The following is a 23,177-nucleotide window of genomic DNA, read 5'->3' as shown; positions in this document are numbered from 1 at the left end:
ACCAAATAAGTGAAAACTTTGTAGAGCATCATGTGTATGTATGTGCATGTAAATATGTACACCTTTTTTACATATGTACATATTTATTTGCTGTATGTGTGTACAAAATATTTTTCTCCTGAAATGTTATTTATTTGGTTTTTATTTAAGTTATTTTAAGCTACATAAGGGAGAAGCTATTGTGGTTCAATACATTAAAAACTGCTACACAAAACTGCAGGAGAAATTACCTGAAAAGGTAAAGGATTACTGAACTCTTCTTTTAATTCACAGAGAAAATATTACGCTGTCATGGCAGGCTACATCATATCACATTCACTAAAATTGCTTCAGGCAGATTTATCGTCATAAAATGAAGATTTCAGGCAGTTTTTGGCATAAAAATGCAATATTATACTTAAATATTAAATATATAGTAGTATGATATAGGTTTCCTATTGCATTTTATTTTCCTTAGCTTATTAGCTTCATACATTAAATCATCCGTAAGATAACAACTGCTCACTGTATTTTACGGAACTATATACAACAATTTTTTGTTCTAGTCCAACAACTGCATAACCTAGCTAGATACTTAAGCTGCTTCAGTAATCAGTTAATGTTCCTTATAATGCTCACATCAAAAAAATTATGTAATCTCTACTACTCTGTAACCTATAATTTCACTTTCTGTAAGAAACATTACATTATTAATATCTTTTGCACATTTCATATTTGCTATGAAAAATTCTGGCATAATATATTTTTATAACCATTAAGTAAATTAACATTAATGTTAGATTATGTAGTTTCAGGAATTTTTGTTTGAAATGCCTTCTGAATAGTTCTCAGTGGAACGTACATATTTTAGAGATATATATATATATATATATATATATATATTGAGTCTGGTCTCCAAGAAATCCTTCAATGTTACTTGAGACATTAAACTTGAAACAAATAATTTAAACATGTATTGAAATAAGAATAGGATGGAAACTAAACATTAGAGCAAATCAAATTATCTAAGATGGATTTTAATTTTAAAAGCAGAATGATTTGCTTTTTCTTCAGAGTTAACCCAACTTTTCTCAGAAAGTTCTATTTTAGTGCCTACTCCCCATTCCACATAGTTTAGGCAACAAAGCTCCTTGGACACATGACAGGAAAATATCCCACATCTAATATTTAAAATCCGTATTTTACAATATCCCCACTGCATACCATTTTCAGGCAGTGAACCTGCCTTTGTAATAATCCATTCATATAAGTGGTTCCACAAGCTAATAGGGTTTCTCAAAACGTGTACACTTGAACCTTTATGTAAAATTTTAAAACTGTACTTTTTAAAAACAGTACATTTTCACCCTGATTCTTAAAAAGGAAAAGGCTTGTTGTGGATGTGTATTTTTAGGAACGCCTATGAGGCACCACGCTTTTTACCCATCAGCAGTCACTGAAGACTTCAGTCAAACGTTCTTTAAGGTGAGAGGCCGACTTAATGAAGGGTTTCTGTAATGCCAACTACATCAACCATATAGCTTGGCCATTCCATTATTTAGATGGTAATTTAGCATTTCTTTGGATCTTTTTGTATTCAACATTTTGTTTTGATGTTTTTTCAATTGCTTGGTTCAGTCTATTTAATAATATCATGATAGATATAACACAATGAATGCAACCCGTATCTTCTATGGGAGCAGTTCTCAACTGGGGAAACTCTGTCCCCGCTTTTGATTGTTACGACTGAGGGGTGCTACTGGCATCTAGTGTGTAAGGGCCAGGGATGCCTCTGTACATTCTGCGGTGCACAGGACAGCCCCCATAGAAGAGAACTGTCCAGCCCCAATGTCAACAGTGCCGCTCTTGAGAAACCCTGGTCTATGGAATGGGTTGAGTCTGAGGTTTTGGTAAACTGTGACATGAGAGATAAGATTCACTATGAAATGATTCATTTAAGTAATAAAGGTAACTCAAATCCTAAATCAATTCGTAAGTCTATTTAAAAAAAAATCATTTACATACGGCCTAAATAGCTTGTGCAACGCAATGTAATTACCCAACTCTTACGGGGCTGGCAGCAATATTCCAGGTGCTTTGGGTATGGTGTTCAAAACAACAGGTAAAGAGCCCTCGTCATCCCATGCTTACAATTCTATTACTTCAAAATAAACATATGCCATATTACTTAAACTTTGGAGTTATAATTACTCTAGGTAACTACTGAATAACAAATTCTTCAAACGACACACGAAAACTGCCACTTGTCATGATTAAAACCTAAAACGTCTAAGAAAAATTAGTGATTTGTTACTTAGGATTCTATTTATCTTTTCAGGCACAAAACTAATTATTTGTTTGCAAGATGTTGCATCTTCATTAAAACCATTAATATTCTGAGTAGATGGCAGTATTCATTTTATAAATGAAAATGGAATTTCACCACCGTGTTTCGTGCAGTTCTTAGGACAATAATAGTCCCACATGATGTTATCTGTCTAAAAAGGCAGTTCTTTATAATAACACAAAGCAGTTATTGGTACATTTAATTCATAGTATCCATTATTTTTCAAGCAGTCTTCCTGGATATCAAATAGGCACATATATTACTCTTTGAGAGACACATATGTAATAGTGTATATAATATTGCTGGGAGAGTGCAGATGCTATTTACCAAACCCTGTCTTCCCCAAATACTGTTATATTTTAAAACAATATAAAGCCATCTCTTCAATTTTTCTAAAAAAGGAGAGTCTATGACCAGGTTATCTTCTAATAAAGCAGAGCAAATAATCTAAAATTAATTCATAAGTCCTCCTAATTTGGTAAGTATTCCATATTTCTTAGGCAGCATGTTTATCCCCCCAATCATAACTTCACTGGTTAATAAAGTTATGAGGTTCACTCACTGAGAATGTGGTGGTTAGGCATTGAGGTAAGCGTCCCGGGATGTTCAGAGCAGCTAAGGGAAGTCAGCAAGGGATTTTAGATGGCCCCAGGCAATTCACAAAGTAGATGATCTGCCCGGTGGACAGCTGGAAGTCAGAAAGGGCAGCCGATAGGGCCACTTCAGTTTGAGTGGAAACAGAAGACACAGCAAGTCAGCAGTGTTCAGGGAAAAACGTCTACATTTGGGCAGAACTCTGGGAGGAGTTGGCCTGGGTCCTTTGCATCTTAAAATGGTAGACACTCTGTGCTGCCGGGGCCGACCTTTCCAAGTGGTTCAGTAACTTTAATGAAGAAGGCAAGGAGCATGTATGCAAAGTACTCTGATGATCTTAGAGGAAATAAACTACCTGTATGTTTATAAATATGTCAATACTATTCCCTCCCAGATAGAAAAGTGTACATTACTAGACCTGCTTTTTAAAACAGCGTATCATTTAGCTTTTTAGAAATGAACAAACTTCACTTTCTAGAGCAGTTTTAAGTCCACAGCAGGACCGAGCACCAAGCGCTGAGAGCTCGTACACAGCCCGCCCCCGCGCACGCGCGCAGCTTTCCCCCCACTTCCGACATCCCTCACCACGGCGGGGCGCTTGTTACAATCGCTGAACCTACACTGACACGCCATTATCACCCAAGGTCCACAGTTTACATTAGGGCTCGTGCTTGGTGTTGTACATTCTATGATTTTGGACAAATGTGCAATGATATGTATCCACCACTACGGTATTGTACAGAAAAAGAGCTATATTGGTGCCTTTTTTTGTTCAGTATTTTTTGTCTATACAATCAGAGTTAAGAGGATTCTTTTTAGCCAGTGCTGCCTCTACCTCCAAAAAAATACTGTTGCTAAAAATAACCCCCCTCGTCTAAGCTTCTACTTGTAGTCCTTACCACACTGAGCATGAATTGGATTTTTCTCAAATTAACATTAGGGAGGAGTTAGGAAAATGACATGCCTGTTCAACGCTCTGCTCATTTGACATGGTATCTTTCCAGAAATATCTGTAAGTAGATACAGGATTTTACATGGATTAAAATGTCAGTAGTCGATTTCACAAAGAGGCAATACCACAATTACCGAATTTCTGGGAACATTTCCAACCTTCCCCACCAGTCTTTCTAGGTCGGTGACGAGGAATGTCTGCAAGCGACTAAATTTATATCATCTGCGCAAAAAACTCCATTTGTGTTTCAGGCTATGTTGATACACAACAGAGTAGAGAACTGGCAATTATCCTATTAATCTGGTGAACGTGGACAGCCACACCAGATATTTCAAACCACCAAAGAGAACTTTTTTTTTTGTCTCAACGATCTACTCTGTTAACCAGATAACTGCCAAGACTCCAACTTTGTTCTGTTCTGGATAAAATCACAATTTCTCAGCAACTCCAGTATCAGCTACTTAAGGGAAATATATGGAGAAATGTATGGCTGTAAATGTATGGATATTTTTGCATTGAAGCTGTACTTCTCACTCCATACTGATGCTGTAGTGTGAAACACAGAAAGAACATAGATAGTTATGGCTATTTTTATCCTGCTTCTCAAACAGCCAGTATTAAAAAGTATATTAAAAAGCAATATGACATCGTGGCTAAGATCAACAGCTTTGGAACCAGCATGCTTGAGTTCTAATGATGGCTCTGCCTCTTACTACACATGTGACCAATGCCTCAGTTTTTCTATCTGTAATATGGGAACATTGATAGTGCCTATCTCATGGGTCACTGTGAGGATTAAATGAGTTAGTTCAAATAAACTGCTTAAAATAGAGCTCGGATCATGGTAAGCAATGAATAAATGTAGCTATTATCCTTATCTTAACCTCATCATTAAGATTGGTTAGCCCATGAAGGATCTCTGAGGGATAATGAAAATGTCCTAAAACCAGACAACTCGGTAAATTTAATAAAAAATCATTTAATTGTCCATTTAGCACAGGTGAATTTCATGGTAAGTAAAAGGCACCTCAATAAAGCTGTTAAAAAAAATGAAACAAAATAAAGATTGTCCAGCCTTATTAACTCAGTAGCATTAGGCTCCTGAGCTGTACAGCCTGAGAGGAAGACTGGAGAAGCACGGCGGGGGGTGAGGGGGGGAGAAGAGAGAAAATCTGAGGGACCTACAGCTGGCCTCCCCTTCTCTCCCACTGTGTGAACCGCTTCTTCCTACAGTGGTAGAGGGGCTCATCAGCTGTCTTCTGTGCACTGCTTCTCAGCCTGCCCTCCCAGAGCCCACTGTCCAGCACTGGAAGATAACTTTGAAAAAGCCTAAGAGTTAGCTGAGAACGCGTTTTGAGTCTACTCCTAAACCTTCCATTTCCTGCAACCCTGTTACTTAAAATCAAGTACAAACGAACAGTACTCAGTCACTTTCTCACTTTCATTATCTCACTGACCGATGATTTTAAAAATTTGTTCACTGATTCAACCCTTAATTCAGCATTTATTATGCTACCACCCCTGTGCTCCAAGCATATTCCCAGAAGGTAGAGGGGAAAAAAAGACCAAGAGAGTGTGGTCCCTGCCCCCTCAAGAGCCTCATAGTTGCTAATGTGTTTTAATCAATCTGGATATGGCCCTCTTTTAAGTCTACGCCCTTTTTGCCATGTAAAAAAAAAACCTTGAACCTTCTCCGAAGCTCCCTCCGGCTTTCTGATGTAGAGGATCCCTCTCACTCCCTCACCTCGCAGGTGAAGAGGCAGAGATGAGGGCCAGCTCCTTCCAGACGTCACTCCACGCCACCTTCCGCCGCTCTCCTTTGGAGTCCACAGCATCTGCTCATCCACGTTGTTTCTGTCTTAACTGTCGTCGTCTGCCATTTCCTAGGACACGTCTACTATCTTTCCCTTTGTATTCATGACCTTTGCTGGCTTCCATATCCCTGTTACTTGATCTCTTCAAAATTACCATCACTTTGTTGTTGTTGTTGTTGTTGCAGTTTTAACGAGTGAGCGCGCTCCCGCTTCGCGTGGGCGCTGGCAGCAATGTGGACTTGTCCTCATACGGAACGCCTCTACGGATGCTGACGCAGAAAATTCCTCGCTCTGGCTAGAATTGCTTCCCCTTCCACTTCTTTCACTTTTTAAACTTCTGAGTCTTCTATCTACTCTTCCAGTTACCTTTAGTAACTCCACCTCCCTCTAATCTTGGTTCCACTGACTCCAAGAAGATGTAGACTAGATTTCAGAGTCGGCCATTTCAAGGAAGCCCTATTACCCCACTTCTTTTGACATCTTTGACTTTTTCCTCCCTACCTGTCTTACCCTTCCCCAAACTGGGGAAATACCACTCTCTTGCTTTCCTAGTCTCTGCTTCAGAGCCACATGAAGCTGCTAGAGACAATCATGAAGTTGAATTAATTAATTCCACTATGCACTTGTGTTTTCCAATCTTACCTACTTGTTAATTAGCTCAGCCTTTTTTTGAGCAGGGGGGATCATATACCAGGCTGCAATTTTAGAACTTATTCTCACAATTATATTGGATGGATCGCATTAAGAGAAGCCTGGGGATAGAAGACCAGTTAGAAGACTAGGCACTTTGGACAAGAGATGATAAGGATGTAGATTAGGACTGGAAGGGTGGGAATGGGTATCTGAGATCTATAATCTGCAGGATTTGGTATGCAAGGGGAGAGAAGTACTCGAAAGATATTTGAATTATGAGATTCAGTGACTAAGGAGCATGAGATGTGTCACTAATAAAAACAGAGGAACAGTTTTAGAAGGAAGACTCGAGCCCTGAATACAGTCAATGTGAGATTCCAACAGGTTTCTTCTATGACAATGGTCAGCAGGGAGTAAAAAGAAAAAGATGGATGTAGGTGGAAACTCTCACTGAGAGTTTCTATCACGTTCCCAACCTAGCCTAATCCGAGCTTTTTCCTGAGAATCCCTTAATACTCAATCCCTGATGAGCTCTCCCCAATGGAGACCCTGCTTCCTACTGTAGAGAAAAAGCTACCCGAATAAGCCGCCTCAACTCTCCCCCTCTCCACCTCCAAACTTTTGCTTGAAACCAAATTCTTTCTTCTTTCCTTTTGCTTTCAGAGATACCTTTTCCCCCCCTTCTCAAGAATAGACCTCCCCTTGCACTCTTAACTATATCCTCCTCTGGTAATTTGTGCAATCAGTTATTTCTCATCTTTATCACTCCTCTGCTTACAAAATGGCTCAGCTCCTTCTTTAGTCTTATAACAAAACCAAACCCAATCAATCAATGCCTCTTTCCGAGACTCAATTACTCCAAGTTACTCATTTATCTCTCTCCTTTCCCTTATCACAAAATGTCTCAGAATAACTTGGTGGGCCTGCTGCATGCTTTTCCTAACCATTTACTCACCTGTCTCTTGAACCCGTGAAGTCTTGGGCCGGCATCCTCACTCCTTATGCTGTGTTTCTCCTTCTCTGTCCCTCATTCAGAACTGACAACCAGTCCTTCCCGTTTGGGTCTCTCAGTCTTGGACTTTCGTGCCAATCCCCACAGAAGCCTCTTCTCTGCCCCCGCTGCCTTTTCCTTACCCTCGAGTGCCACCGAAGGGGGCGGCTCCCCAAGTCCTCTTCTCAGGAACGAGCTCATGTTCAAAGAATCTACTGATTCTCAAATATCTTTTTAGGAATGATTCCTCTGTCTACATCCATCTTTTTACTTTTACTCCCGGATGGCCATCGTCATCAGAGGAAGCTGTCAGAATCCCACACCGACCGTGTTCAAGGCTCACCTCTTCTTCCTTCTAAAACTCTTCCTCTATTTTTTATTAATGGCACATCTACGCTCCTTAATCAACGAATCTCATAATTTACACATATCTTGGCTACTTCTCTCTCCCCCGCATGCCAAGTCCTGCCACAGGTTATACATCTCAAATGCCCATTCCCGCCGCTGCCCTCCTAATCTGTGCCCCTACCACCTCCGGTCCAGACTGTTGCCGCAGTCTTCTAACTGATCTTCTGTCACCCAGGCTTCTATTGAAGCATTCCATCCAATACCATTCTGAGAAGAGTTTTTAAAATTACACCTTTTTTTTTTTAAATTACAGGCTCTCCCCTGCTCAAAATATGCCCTGGCTTCTCACTGCCAATTGAATAAAATAAAGTCTTCTTATTCTGCTATCCAAGCTTCTACCATCTGCTCTCAGCTCAATGAAGCTGGAACCACTGCCAAGCGGAGCTGCTCCACATGCCCTCTGAGCTCCCGCTCCTCTGTTAACTGCACTGATTCCTGTGGCACCTCTGTTTGGAATGTCATACCGTATCTCCAAACATCCAGATTCAACCATCCTTCTTTTATAGCCTTCCCTGAACCTCAAACCAGAGTGGTATTTATCCCTCCTCTGAATCAGAAAACCCTCCATTAGTAGTTCTCTCACACTGATGTCACAGTCTGCACTTGTGCGTGCGTCTACTAGCTTGTAAGGTCATTGAGGGTACAGGCTGTGGACTCAAGCCTAGTTCAGTGCCCGTACACACCCCGCTGCACAGAGTGGTGGTTCCCACACACGTTGTGCAGAGAATTCCCTACAGGACTTGTTAAAACAGAAACTACTGGACCACCCCCTGCCCCCGACCAAGTTTTTGAGTCACCTGGTCAGGAAAAGGGTCTGAGACACTTGCGTGTCTAGCAAGTTCTCAGGTAATGCTGGTGCTGCTGGTCCAGGAACCACACTTTAAGAACCACTGGCGCAAGAAGAGTGAACCCTTCTAGGCTCAGGTTTATTTTCTACCTCTTAAATGCCACACAACTTTGAATAAGTAGACAAATTTTCTGAGCCCCAGGTTCTTCATGTGTAAAAGTGAAATCATGATACCACTAGTTCTACATACATCAAGGATGGTAGTTAAAATCAATCACTAAATATATGTAGAACGCCATATAAATAAATGTCAAATGAATAAAACTAATTAAGCCATCCACCTTGGAAATCCAAATCCATTTTGGTGACACTTTTCTCAGTGCCCCTTTCTTCTTTCTTCAGTGTTTGCTTTTTGGTCGATTCTCCAGTGAAATAATCACCTCCCTTTTCTCCTGTAGAGGTTCATCTGTAAAAATTGCTGAATAAGCCACATGCTACATTCAAGACCAGATGCAGTGAATATATTTCAGAAATTCTCCACTTGGGTCTGTTTGCAAGGCGAACATGGAAGCAATTTGGCCCACCAGTTGAAAAATTCCCTTCAGTGGAAATGAATGACTTGGTTCATTCCATATGTGTCCCTGAAGTTCAGGGCTGCTACTAGGGTGAGGCCAGTTTGCCTCAGGAGAAAAACTTAAAAGAGTGTTAAAGAACTGAGTAGTCAATATAAATAATATTTTAATGCAATATTTAAAAAGTTAATGCAAAAAACCCCACGATGACAGGGAACAGCCTCATGACATTGGATTTGGTAGTGATTTATTGGGTATGATAACAAAAGCACAGGTAACAACAACAACAAAAATAGGCAAAGTGGACTACATCAAAATTTAAAACTTCTGTGCATTAGAGGATACAATCAACAGAATGAAAAGGCAACCCACCGAATGAAAGGAAATATTTGTAAAGCATATATCTCGTAAGGGGTTAATAACCAGAATATACAAAGAACTCCTACAACTCAAAACAAAACCCAAACAACCCTGTTAAATTCAGGCAAAGGACTTGAGTAGACCTCCAAAGAAGGTATACAAATGACCAGATGTTCAAAATCACTAATCATCAGAGAAATGCAAATCAAAACTACAATGAGATACCATTCACACTCATTAGGGTGGCTATTGTATTAAAAAAACACAGAAAATGACAAGTGTTGGCAAGGATGTGGAGAAATTAGAACCGCTGTACACTGCTGGTGGTACAGCTGCCATGGAAAACAATACGGCAGTTGCTCAAAAATTAGGCAGAGAATTACCATATGATCTAGCAATTCCATTTCTGGGTACATACCCAAAGAACTGAAAGCAGGAATTAGAAGAGATATTTGTACACCCATGTTCAGAGCAGCATTATTCATAATAGCCAAAAGGTAGAGGCAGACCAAGTGTCATCAACAGATGAACGGATTAACAAAATGTGGTACATACATATTATGGAATATCCAACCGTGAAAAGGAAAGAAATTCAGACACATGCTACATGCTACACATGGATGAAACTTAAGGACATTAAGGGAAATATGCCAGTAACAGAAAGACAAACTGCATGATTCCACCTATATTTGGTATCTAAAGTAATCGAACTCACAGAAACAGAAAGTAGAATTGTGTTTGCCAGGGCCTGGGGAAGGCAGACATTCCCCACCCTTGGTGCTTGACCCGGAATAGACATGGCTGAAGTATGCAAGGAGACCGCCCGTTTTTTAAACATCCATTTCTTCTGCTTGTGAGGGAGGGAGAATCTGAGAGGATAAGGGGCCACCTAATCACTCATCGATAGTTATAAATCTTTTAAGGAACCTTGTGTCCTCACCGTTGAGCTATAATTTAAGTGCTCTGATTACTGCTCAAATACTAATCCTTATAATAATAAACGCTACAGTCTAGTGTCAGCGCACATCAATAAGCTCATTTAAACATCTTCACTACTCCTCTTAAACACAGTACTTAAGTGTCACCACTTAAATTTACCGACGTAGAAACACAGGACAAGAGAGTAAGCACACTTAAGGGAAGAAGCCATGGTTCTGCTAATCAGAGGACGTGTTGTAAAGGAGCGAGAAAGGCTTCATGGTGCTCAGGGCTGGGCTCTGGTGTCTCGACCGCGGTGTCTATAGGGAGAACTACCACTCGATTGAGAGAGAATATAGATTCCCGGGGCTCAGTCTCATTTACTCATCTGCAGTTCCATTGGTTGCGACTGAAACCACAGAAAAGCAAGCGAGATCATAGTTTGGCATTTAGTTCACACAGTGCAAAATAACTTTAAACAGCGAAGTCAGAAAGTGACTTGATGAATGTGTTTATACCTTTCATTAAAAAAAGCTGAGAGAGGAATCTGAATTATATATTCCATTTTATTTCTTACTGTTAAACACAGACACTGAAATGTATATCCAGTGCCTTTTAGGAATACAAAGTAAAAGCAATGTCAAGTATTGTGCTCCAGCAGGTAATACAGCAATTTAGGATTAGCCAAGAGATTTATCAAGCGGCCTCCAAGGGAAGCAGAGTTCAAGTTCGGGCTCATCAATAATACATAAATAAACTGAACAATTAGGTACAAAGTGGTTATCTTGTCAGAGGAATTATTGGCCGATAAATGATACACTCTCTCGCTGCCTTGAGTACAGAAAGAAAAGACGTGTTAAGACAGAAGAAGGGTTGAATGAAAAAGAGAGCAGCGGCCCAGCGCTGCCTAACCTCCCACAGCCCGTGGGCTTCATTGCTGTGTCATCCTGCTGTGAAGGGAGGCCTGGGTGTTAACACGTGAAGGTGAGTGAAGCATCACTTGGGAGCCTCAACTCTGAATTTCACTGCCTCTTTAAGCAGCCTAGAGCTTGACATCGATAGGTTTGCACATGTTTTGGAGAAGCTGCAGACAAGCTGGGAGTCCAGAAGAGTTTCACTTTCTGTGGGCTTAGTTCTCAGGTGAGTCCCTAGGGCAGAAACGGGGGATTGTTAAATGACCCTAGAAAAGCCCATATTCTGCCTCATCTATACCAGGGAAAGCACAATTTTGAGGGTGAATTATAAACTGCTGCAAGGTGAAAAAGTGAAAAAAATGATTGACTGCTAACTGAGGTACCAATTCCGGAACTGAGATTCAGCTCTAAATCAGTGCTAAGTTAAATGACAGGCAGAGTCAGAACTATCCTCCACAGCTAAGCCTCCACCTTGGTGCCCAACGAAGTAGTCGGCGTGTGTTGAGCAACTGTGGGGTCCTTTGGCTAGTATCGTTAGCCAGCAAGATCTTGGTCAGCTCAGGGCCAGGTTCACACTGTCAGAGACACAGAAGTAAGGCTGGCAGCAGAGAGGCTGGCAGCAAGGATGGCAAATCCACATCCCTCAAGACACACATACTCTGGATGGTCCCACCCCCAGCCCCCAACACCAAGCGCTGGTGGAGACTTCTGCTCGAATGGAAGCTCTCTCCATTTTAAAGATATGTGAGTGAAGGCTCAGAGAAAATAAACTGGCCCGAATCACACTTGTTGGAAGTAATGCGGGAATCCCAACCCAGGTGTTCTTCTGAATGCCCAGGGCTTAGATGGGTCTATTACTGCTATGCAGTTTAGCTAATAACAGCAGGTAAATGCAAAGTTTAGATGAAGAGACACTATCTGAAAGGCATACACTGGATGAACAGTGAACTGGAACTGTCAGTGATGAACTAAAGTGTCCATTTCATCACTGCGAAGCCCGAAATGAGACAACTATAAAGAAATGAGACAATTATAAAACCTCAAAAGAATGAGTCAAAGGCTACCAAAGAAAAGGTTTTTGAGAATAAAAGTAGATTCTCTTTTTTTTTTTTTTGCGGTACGCGGGCCTCTCACTGTTGCGGCCTCTCCCGTTGCGGAGCACAGGCTCCGGACGTGCAGGCTCAGCGGCCATGGCTCTCGGGCCCAGCCGCTCCGCGGCATGTGGGATCCTCCCGGACCGGGGCACGAGTCCGTGTCCCCTGCATCGGCAGGCGGACCCTCAACCACTGCGCCACCAGGGAAGCCCAAAAGTAGATTCTTAATAATGGATTTATTCATCTAATTCAGGGATCCATAAACTAGGGCCATGGGCCAAATCTGGCCAGCCACCTGTTTTTATAAATAAAGTTTTATGGGAACACAGTCATGCTCATTTACTGACATATGGCTAAGACTGCTTTTGTCATACAACAGTCAAGTAATTACAACAGAGACTGTCTGCCCTGCAAAGCCAAAAATATTTATTATTATCTGGCCCTTTACAGAAAAAGTATGCCAACCCCTGAACTAAGTCATGATGAAACCAGGACAGATTTAAAGGTATTAGTAACTAGTCATATTTGTTAATCCACATGAGTAATTCTCAAACTGTGTCTCACACATTCTTTTGAATGTTAAGAATTATTATGTGAAAATGGGTTCAGTGGACCAACAAGTTTGGGAAAGGCTGGAAAAAAAATTTTTTTTAAAAAGCCCATATGCACTGTGAATTTCCAAGTTTAGCTGAAGGGTGTAATTTTATGCAGTACTTCCCAAACTCATCTGACCAGTGGTGTACACACCTAGACCCAATGGTCTCAGTGATCACCTGGCTGGTCCTCTACTACAGCTGTGAGATCTGGAGGAAGAAGTAAAGGAAGGCACAACTGCTAAGACTGGAAGAAACTTACCTATTTCCTTACTGGTTCACCAGGTTCTTTACATGTAAGATAGAAATAAATTGTTCTCCTCTGAGAGTGTATAGCAGAGTTCAACCCACTATTACAAAGCCTTAGGAAATACAAACTCTTTTAGCTAAGCTTATAAGCATTATACTATAAAGTGCCCTTCTCAGTATAAACTAGTGTCTCCTGAGAGACCCAGTGGGTACTGAGATGCAAGGTACCCATGAGGGAAGGATGCGTCCCTCTGCATAATGATGTGCCCAGTATTTCTGTGTGTGTGTGTGTGTGTGTGTGTGTGTGTGTGTGTATTTAGCAGCTTTGCACGTTTTGCCTCGAGTGTTTTGTTCCCATTAACTATGAGCTCAATGTCTGCTTGATTAATTGTTTCTCCTTTGGTGTTAACAAAAGAACATATGCTATTTCACTTGCATCTCATTAAGCTCTTCAAATATTAGAGTTGTAGGAGACTTGGTATTGCTACAGAAAAAAGAATTAAGTGTGTTCCCATTAGCCGTATTTGACAGTGTGTTAGTTATTCATGTAAACTATTCTCAAGTGAAACGTGTTGTGGCCACTCTTCCCTTGAACTCAGCAGGGTGGGCACACGCCACGGCCGGAGGGCTCATAAGCAAGACCCCCCCCTCGGGGCACCATCCTCTTTGACCCCAGTCCACGGAGACAGACTGGCCCACGGGAGCCCTCTCCACACCTCATGGCAACCACACCAACCTGATCCAGAATTGGGGGCAGGGCATCCACAGGTACCCACGGTTCTAACTTAACCAGCCCTCAGGCAGTGCTTACTGGGTCCTACTGTCCCCAGCCCTTTCAGAGACTACCTCTTTTAATTATTATTAACTCCATTTCTCAGATGGGGAAACTAAGGCACAGATCGGGTAGAGAACCAGCCTATGATCACACAGCTAGCAAGCTGCAGCGCTGGGATATGAACTCAGACAGGGTTTGGCTCTAGAGTTTGTGCTTTTAACCGCCCTGTGGTGGCCCTGGGGTTCTGCCGTCCTTCGAGACTTGCTTTTTCAATTCCTGGATTCCATGAAGTACTCCAGTATCCTACTAAATGTTCATTTTTGCTTAAGCAAGCCAGAGTTGGCCACTTGCAACCAAAAGAAACTTAACAGCGGAGAAAGCACTCCTGTCTTTTCTCCACAAGATTTCCCGTAGAAACCATGTCTGAAGGGTACTGAAGTCACTGTCCGTTTCCACCCTCAAGGCCGCAATGCTGCAACGCAGGAGTAACGTGGGGACGGCAGGGATGGGTGGGGGGTCGGGCCAGGGGAGCTCTGCAGACGCGGGCCCGTGCTCGCTGCTGGCCGGGACGGCTGCGCCTTCACAGCTCCCTGTCCCAGGCATCTCCGTGCTGCGCGGTTGGGGAGCCTGTGATGGAGCGCAGGGAGACCGGTGCTCACCTGCCTGGGCTCTCGGGGCGTCTTCCCACCCTCTGCCCCTCCCACTGCGCTGTGGAGCACAGTCAAGCTGAACGTGTCCCTTAACGGTCTCCTTTAGAACAGAAGGGACTTGTTCCACTTAGCTCCTCAAAGACAGTTCCTTTGCCCAAAGGCTCTCATTTTCTTTTTAATGTAACATTTATTTATCACTTAAAAAATTGAGCACTTTTCTAAGTACTTTTACCTTTATTAATTCTTATAAGTCCCACAAGAATCGCATGAAGTTTTACAGATGGGGGAAAGTGAGGCAGAAAGGAAGTGTGCAGCTAGGATCAAGCTGGGCAGTGGGTCCCAGATCTGACACAGTCACATGGATTGTGTAAGAAGGTTCCCTGCTCCCCCTATCTCTGTGGGTAAAGGCAACCAGGAAATGTGCTGACAAACAAACTGTGATTCTGATAAAAATGGCTTATAATTGTACAATCCAAATTATCCCATTTAATGAAGCTGAAGAGAATTGCTCATTTAGGATGCGATTAACAAGAAAATTACGCATTGGCCTTCCAGCTAGAAGAATGAGTGATCACATTCTTCTTCAAGCATTAGAGGAAGTCTGATTTTCTACCGTGACAGCACTACTTAGGAGAACCCAACAATGAGTATACAAACCCCAAATGCATAGTAGATGAATTTTTTACAACTGCGGTAAGTTCTGGGGGGAAAGGAGTTATTACTCGGGATGTCACCTTGATCACTTCTGGCCCTGTCGCTCCCTTGGGACCATGAGTGTCTAGTTAAAAAGCATATCTTCTCCAATAGGCTTTTACTCTCTGCACTAGGAATATAAAACAAAATGAGACTTGTGACTTTAAAAATTGTTCCAAAGAAACATGCCAGACAATACTCAGACTTGCTCCGAATTTCCTTGTTTTGTGAGAGTTTTATCTCTAGCAATGAATTAATCTCCAAAAAGGCCCCGTACCACGTTGATGTGACAAACACGCACTTGTGGGGAAAGTGTATTCTGGGGCCGTGAGGAGGAAGTTAATGCCCTCGCGGACTGTCATCAACGGTAGCAGCAGGATTTACAGAATCTCCCCGGCTGTCGAGCGGCCCACGTATCAGGGCGCGGATCTCGGCGCTGGCAGAGCTGCCCGGGTGATGGAGACACCAGAGCCCTCGCTACACTAGTTGTACCTGTGGCGGGCCATGCTGGGTCTGTGCAGAGATAAAATGAGAAGTCCCCGGGCAACCGCAGGCTATCTGTCTCTGCTGCACATGCTGCCGGCTGGGACTTTCGTAGTTTATGTAAAAATAGTTGTTTTCTGAAATGGAATGAAAGCAAGGCGAAGGGTGGCAAGCGCAGACTGCAACTGAGAACGAAGTGAAAACGCGGAGGCCTGATTTGGAGAGAATCCCGATGGGTGAGTTGCTTAGTGGTTGACGGACAGCCAGGAGGCAGCCGCACGACCTTCCCCCTTTATGTCTTGGTCAAGTCTATCAACACCACCGTTCACTACAGGTAGAAATAGAACGTTGTTTTCAAAAATGGAAATACCATAATACTGTACAGATTTTTCTCTTCCTCATATTGGCACAGAATGTCTGTCTGTTCAGCAGTGTACAAACTATTCATAGTCGGATATTTCAGAATGAATTCTTGCTTTTAAACTCACGTGCACGTTTTAGGCCCCCGACATCAGTTTTTGCTTTGGGCAGCAACTTCCCTCTTTCCTGCCTGCGTGGATCGATGGTCAGTTACACTCCGTCATCTTCTGAACTTACTGTAAAAATCTTTAGCATTGGCCTTCTATAGAGAATAATGGTCACTTCCTCTAGTGAAAGAAAACATCTACATCCCAATCAATCATACTTATTGAACTTACAAAGGACTCTTTGCTAAGTGAAAGCTGCATTTTTAGAATTAAGCATTATTCGACCTTTTTGAAGTCAACTAAACAGAACTCTCATCACTGTTAAATTGGCTTAACATTTTTCACCTCAACTCTCTTCTTTACTTACAAATTACATTTGAAGATGGAGATGATAAAAATGTAAAGAAATTCTCTTTATCTGTGACTGTTTGCTAACTTTATTATCGCATATGTAAGGCATTTTCATTTGGTAAGATTCCAACAATGGAAGTTAGGATGCGCTCCCCCAGACACCCAGGTGAAAAAAGAAGCAGAGGACAGGTATTGTGGGAGACTGTGGGCTCCTTGTCGGGAAAGGCTGTCGGTCACTGGGCTCGGGAAGGCCAGCACCTCTGTTGAGTAGGTGGGCGAAGAACTGGGGCTGCAGCCCAGAAAGGCAGCAGGAACCATGCAGACTGCCGGGAACCCGAACCTTCAGGAAGAGGCAGCTATCTTGCTTTAGAGGCTGACAGCAGTGAAGGACTTCCTAGCAAGGACTGCAGAATTTCTGTGTATGAGAGGGCTAGCATCATTGTCTTGAAGTTACATTTTCATAGCAAATATAGCATTTAAATTGAGGACAGATTTCATTTGGGAGAGATGCGGGGTCTGTGGACAAGGGATATTTATGGCTATAGCCTCTTCAAGAGGCCACTGACTCTTCGATGAATACTGATGAAGTTCCACCAGGAACAGTAAAAGGAGGAACCTGTCAAGTAAGCACAGGATGCTCCCAAACCCAGGCTAGGAAAGCACTGGGCCAGATGGGAAAATGTCTTTCTCATCCACAACATGTGGGAACAGCCAAGCTTTCCATGGAAATATAATGAATGCATTTAAGATAAGTTGAGGCTGAGTTTCTTTTGAGAGGAAATGAAAACCGTGATAACACCCAGAGGCAAGACGGATATGGGGTTCTGGGGCTGAGGAGATGCTATTTCAGTCATGCCATTCAGTGTTCAAGCTGCTGGACAAGGGTAAGGCCGGGGGGGGGCGGGGGAAGACTACCTGAACATAAGCCTCTAAAACGAGGATCACAGACCTTTACTCTTGACTCATCAGTGCTGTCCTTTCACATTCTATGCATTCTCAATTTACTTGTAATAGTCCTTCTGGGAAATTCTAGAGTCTTCTATGATGACCTAAGGGGAAAAGCATCTTGCCACATTTTTAGAATACAGGGATCTGCATTCCCCGCATGGCTGGGTGACCAGTTGCCATGGTAGCATAATGTATATGGACTCTGTGAAATGTTCTACCTGTGGAAAAAGTTTTCAAGAATAGAGCATTGTTTACTGTAACCTAAGTCCACAACATTTTCTTGTCAGTTTTTATTGGGTTTCTAGCGATCTGAGCCAAGTCTAAAAGAGCCAGAAAGCAGGAGTGGATAACTGGAAATAGCCTTTTTTCTTTGTCAGTCCATCCTTCCACAAAGACCCATGTGAACTTTCTTTAGTCCAGAAAAGTCTGAGTTTTTGGTGGAAGCTCAGTCAAAGGGTATGACAGTGCCTGAGATGGACTTAGAGAAATAAGCACTTAGCTTTGTAATGAGGGAAGTACAGATGAGTCCATTCAAATTCGTGTAATAAGGGAATGAATAGAACGGATACACACATACGTACATTTCCATTAAAGAAAAAAATCAGTAAAGTCGTATATCTATATTTAGACTGTAGCTTTTAAAATACCAAGCTTTTTTTTTTTTTTTTTTTTTTAATTTTAGAAAAGACTAAATTGCCTAGGGCTCTTGGGAACTCCAAGTCCCTCTAGTAGAAAAGTCCTATTGTCTGGAATGCTGAAATTTTTTCCTGGCACGACTGCTAGTTCTCTACTGCTAACTTCTAAGTACACCCAATGGCAGAAGTTCTATGGAGTATTATGTTACAGAGATAAGAGGATGAGCGTAAAGTAAGGCCATACCATTTAAAATATATATTAAATCAAACAAAGGTCCTAAAATACCTCCTAATCTTTCAGAAATGACCCAAAACTCAGTTGTTCCAGAGAAAGTTGTTGGTTTCTCTCCCATCTTGATGTGACTCTCATTTCCACACAGGTGACAAAACACTGGAGGAAGAGCCAACCTGTCTAGGGGTAGGATGCAGCCTGTTGCCCTGAAGACGCCAAGAGCCGATGGCTCTTTATTACTTTCTGGTCGCTTCAGTCAACTTTTTCCTCATAGTTCCACCCTCTTCCATGTTACTACCTCTTCCACACATCATACATCCTTTATCTTTGTGTACACCACAGTCAGATTCAATAAATTATTTACACAACTGACTGTCCTACTAGACTATGAGCTTCTCTACGGCAGAGAACATGTCTTTATTTATGTATATTCAACTGAATAAACAAAGCTTATTTAAATTTTTTAACCTTTCATCACCAATATCATCATCAATATCATTCTCCACTAACTTTATTTAAATTTCATTTGGGGAATACCTGCTATGACAATGGAGATACAGATCTAAGAGTACAGCATTTATTACAGATCCCAATTTATCTCCTCATATGACTTTTTTCTACTTCAACTTTCCAGAGACAAAATGAGACTTCTGAATTTCCGTTTATGGGTCACAAATTTCTTCTGATTTTACTTTTAAGAGAGTGCACTGCAAACAGTCTATGAACCTACAGTCCCCTAAAGAGAAAAATAAAGATTGCAAAAAAAGCAATCATCTTGTTTCGTTTGAATGTTACAGTGAATATTACTTATTATTTATATCAATTGAACTAATACACAGTGAACACAGGCACCGTTTATCAAGATCTCTCCACTCCTCTGGATAACACATATGACCGAAAAGGTATGATATGAACAATAAAGCTAGAAATACACTCAAAAGTGATTAACTCCAAAATAGAAAAGTAAATGTGTTCATTTTATGTTATAAAAATATGGTGAACTGGAGGAGAGAAATTAGACCCATCTCTTCATATGCTGGTCATCTTTTCCATCATGAAAAATATACTTCAGCATTTTGTACCTCAGTGACCGATGTACTTGCTTGAATGAATCCCTACCAACAGGTAAAATATCATTTCGATTACTTTGTGCCATTTCAAAACCGAGGTGACTCACTCAGTAATGAGATAGAGTAAAAAGCAGTTGTTTTTAGTGGGTTTTTCCTGGGGCAGGGAATCATTTTAATTTACTTGTCCCAGATGCCACATTTCATCTAGTTGGTATTCCCTCTGTTACTGGGCCTGTTCTCCCCTTCCTCAATAAATATGGAAATCTATTCCTCGTCCAGTTTGAACCCTGTAATTTCTATAGCAGTGTTACTCTTTCTGACGAGCATATTTCCACTCTCCTTTCAGTCCTGGAGAATGTGAAGAGATGCGCTCTTCCCTGAAAATGCTTTGCACGTGTAAAACATATTTCAGGGTTCAAATCTTCTACACGTATTGTTCAATTAGTCTTTACAACAAAGGCCTCATGATCTCTCCCACACTAGGAAGCTAAGCAGAGAATGAGTATGGAGTGACTGGGGCAGATCTGGCAGAGGCCAAGTCAACTTCTAAGTCCAATTTCAAGGGTCTTCCCTTCCAGGGTCTCAATTCTGAGGAGGATCAAGCCCCCATCTCAGAAATCTTGAGGTCCCAGTCCTGCACACAGATTAGATTCTAATCATTTTCCGTTCTTTACATCCTTTCTGGAAAAAGGTGGGTTACGACGGAGAAGCAAATAAGTAACCAAGTAATTTAATAATGAAGGAAAAAACAAATGACGTCAAAGCCCCTTTCCTATAAAGTAGAGATACTTCTTTGTATCTCTAACACTAGCCAGTCTCCTTGCTGCACTTAAGTATTTTTTGTGCTGAATTATATCAGTGAGCCCTATTTGCCGAAAACATGACATGAAAAATATTTATTTATATAGGCAAATTACAGCTACCTTTACTGCCGGCAAAAAACTATTCTTTGTTTAATAAAAACAACAACAATGAACTATGTCATACCAATGTCTTTTGAAAGGGCCTTGATACCTGACTTTCAGGTGGTGACGTGCTGGGCACGAGCTGAAGGTTTAGCCAGTTGTGCAATGACTGCACCCCAGCCTCGGCACTGGAGCCCTGCCCCAGGAGCTCTCTTTCCGGCTCGCGTAACTGTGGTGTTGATTTCCTACCTAAGTATTTTTAGAAATGCGCCATGATATGAAACACACATCTTCAGACTAGTAACCAGAAACAGGCTGACTGACCCCTCTGTCAGCACACTCTGAAAGAGGCCTTATAAAAATACAAAGGTAAGACTATCTCCAATGCAAAACAAACCTAAAGGAGACACAGCCTTCCCTCGAAACATTCACAGGTAGAAATGTGAACGCTGGAGGAGTCCATGAAAAAAGGCAGGTATTCACAGGCAGATTTGACGAGAATGGTAACAAGCGGAGGGCTGCTTTGAACGTTACTGTTGAGATGGAAGCAGCGAGTAGACACAAGCAAGACTACATAAAGCCAGGCTGGAGACCAGTGGTTTAAGACACGAACCAACAGTTTGGTCAAACAACCTCTGGACCCAACTTAAGTGCATCTGTGACAGGGGACTAGGCCTTCGATGAGTCTTTTACCTCTGAAGACTTTACTAGGCCTCAAGGCTTCAGAGTCACAGATTCTCATCCTATCCAACTGGAACAACTGTATTTATCAGCCTGCCAAGTGCTGAAGGACGCAAGGGTTAATTAGTTAGTTATTCCTCTGTTCTACTTAAGTATTGTATTTATAGATATTATTCGACAAGACTTTATGGAGCATGTACAATATCTTTAAAAGTTCAGAGTCACAGCCAACAGATGAACAGACATTTCACTAGCAACTTTTTACTTTTGACCCTGTATAAAGTATACATCTAAAATATGCAAACTGAGACAGACACCCTCTGACTTGAACTGCAACGCTGGCTTTTCCCCAGGTCTCCAGCTTGCTGGCCCACTCTGCAGATTTCAGATTTGCAGCCTCCATAATCACATGAGGAAACTAAGACTCAACAACAACTAATAACTTGCACTGGTTGAATGGACATTGGTTCAGGATGGCGGAGTGGAAGGACGTGTACTCACACCCTCTTGCGAGAGCACCGAAATCACAACTAACTGCTGAACAATCATCAACAGGAAGACACTGGAACTCCCCAAAAAAGACACCCCACATCCAAAGACAAAGGAGAAGCCGCAATGAGACAGTAGGAGGGCGCGCAATCACAATAAAATCAAATCCCATTACTGCTGGGTGGGTGACTCACAAAGTGGAGAACACTTATATACCACACAAGTCCACCCACTAGAGTGAAGGTTCTGAGCCTCACGTCAGGCTTCCCAACCTGGGGGTCCGGCAACAGAGGAGGAATTCCCAGAGAATCAGACTTTGAAGGCTAGCGGGATTTGATTGCAGGACTTCGACAGGACTGGGGGAAACAGAGACTCCACTCTTGGAGGGCACACACAAAGTAGCGTGCACATCGGGACCCAGGGGAAGGAGCAGTGACCCCATAGGAGACTGAATCAGACCTAGCTGATAGTGTTGGAGGGTCTCCTGCAGAGGCGGGGGGTGGCTGTGGCTCACTGCAGGGACAAGGACACTGGCAGCAGAAGTTCTGGGAAGTACTCCTTGGCTTGAGCCCTCCCAGAGTCCACCATTAGCCCCACCAAAGAGCCAGGAAGGCTGCAGTGCTGGGTTGCCTCAGGCCAAACAACCAACAGGGAGGGAACCCAGCCCCACCCATCGGCAGACAAGTGGATTAAAGTTTTACTGAGCTCTGCGAGCCAGGGCAACACCCACCTCTACCCACCACCAGTCCCTCCCATCAGGAAGCTTGCACAAGCCTCTCAGATAGCCTCATCCACCAGAGGGCAGACAGCAGAAGCAAGAAGAACTACAATCCTGCAGCCTGTGGAACAAAAACCACATTCACAGGATGACAGACAAAACGAAAAGGCAGAGGACTATGTACCAGATGAAGGAACAAGCTTAAACCCCAGAAAAACAATTAAATGAGGTGGAGATAGGCAACCTTCCAGAAAAAGAATTCAGAATAATGATAGTGAAGGTGATCCAGGACCTTGGAAAAAGAACGGAGGCAAAGATCAAGAAGATGCAAGAAATGTTTAACAAAGACCTAGAAGAATTAAAGAACAAACAAACAGAGATGAACAATACAGTGACTGAAATGAAAAATACACTAGAGGGAATCAATAGCAGAATAACTGAGGCAGAAGAACGGATAAATGACCTGGCAGAATGGTGGAATTCACTGCCAAGGAACAGAATACAAAAAAAAAGAATGAAAAGAAATGAAGACAGCCTAAGGGACCTCTGGGACAACATTAAATGCACCAACATTCACATTATAGGGGTCCCAGAAGGAGAAGAGTGACAGAAAGGACCTGATAAAATATTTTAAGAGATTATAGTCAAAAACTTCCCTAACATGGGAAAGGAAATAGCCACCCACGTCCAGGAAGCACAGAGAGTCCCAGGCAGGATAATCCCAAGGAGAAACACGCCAACACACACAGTAATCAAATTGACAAAAATTAAAGACAAAGAAAAACTATTAAAAGCAACAAGGGAAAAATGACAAATAACATACAAGGGAACTCCCATAAGGTTAACAGCTGATTTCTCAGCAGAAACTCTACAAG

At 42.2% G+C, this 23,177-nt stretch overlaps 1 protein-coding gene across 5 annotated transcripts in view; it reads right to left on the bottom strand.

The window, feature by feature from the left end:
* Window positions 1-23,177, bottom strand: part of TOX (thymocyte selection associated high mobility group box) — a 302,864-nt gene that overhangs the window by 165,887 nt on the left and 113,800 nt on the right. The window contains exon 1 of one of the 5 annotated variants that reach the window (XM_028500659.2): window positions 5,617-5,690. The exons of the other annotated variants lie outside the window; for them this stretch is intronic. The gene's annotated coding sequence lies outside the window, so the exon portion shown is untranslated. Of the gene's footprint in view, window positions 1-5,616; window positions 5,691-23,177 lie in introns of those variants that run through there. 5 annotated transcript variants of the gene reach the window in all.

Source organism: Physeter macrocephalus, chromosome 15 (assembly GCF_002837175.3).
Source record: "Physeter macrocephalus isolate SW-GA chromosome 15, ASM283717v5, whole genome shotgun sequence".
NCBI classification, from domain to species: domain Eukaryota; kingdom Metazoa; phylum Chordata; class Mammalia; order Artiodactyla; family Physeteridae; genus Physeter; species Physeter macrocephalus.
This window is presented reverse-complemented; position numbering and strand designations above follow the sequence as displayed.